Here is a 779-nt window from a genome sequence, read left to right on the forward strand (position 1 = left end):
GTTCTGTTTCTTTGGAGAACCCTGACTAATACAGATTGTGGTACCAGGAGTGGTTCTAGAGAAACAGAATTGAAAGGATGAATTTCTGTAATGGGCTTGTTGGTATTTGGAGCAGGTCTCCAACTCAGAGTCTTCAGATAGCATGGAGAGTACTTAAAATCCGTGGCGTAGACTATTTGAAACAATTATGGAGATAGACCCATTTGAGTCTCCTAACTCACCTCTTGTGCAGAGCAAGAAATTTAGTGACTCTATACATAAAACATTTTACAATTTGTGGAAAAATAAGAAAAATAATGATGCTGGCTGGTTACTTCTAGCATCTCTGGATAAAGTGATGAAGATAAACAATGAGCTTAATGATAAAATTGACAAGCTCCATATTCGAATCAATGGTTTAAATGTTTTCAAGTGTGCCTTGGAAGAGAATCTTCTCTCCAGCAGCCAGAGAGCCAAAGCTGCAGAAAATCAAGCTGGAGCCCTTATTATACGTTTGGCTGACCTACAACGCAAATTTAATTCCCAGTCTCAAAGGGTGCCAGCAGTAAAGGTGTGGGCAATGGTAGGAAAAGACTGGAATCCTGACACGTGGGATGGAGATGTGTGGGAGAACCCTGAGGAGGCTGAGGATTTAGAATCCTCAGATGCTGAGGAATTTGATTCACCTGATGAACTAATTGCCCCACCATCAGCAGACCCACCCTCTCCACCCTTGCCCAAGGCAACTAATCCCATTGAGGAAGATAATCACATTAGCAAGATGAAGCTGATATCCCTCT

The sequence above is a fragment of the Nannospalax galili genome, unplaced genomic scaffold (assembly GCF_000622305.1).
Source record: "Nannospalax galili isolate Female #2095 unplaced genomic scaffold, S.galili_v1.0 scaffold284, whole genome shotgun sequence".
In the NCBI taxonomy this organism is placed as follows: domain Eukaryota; kingdom Metazoa; phylum Chordata; class Mammalia; order Rodentia; family Spalacidae; genus Nannospalax; species Nannospalax galili.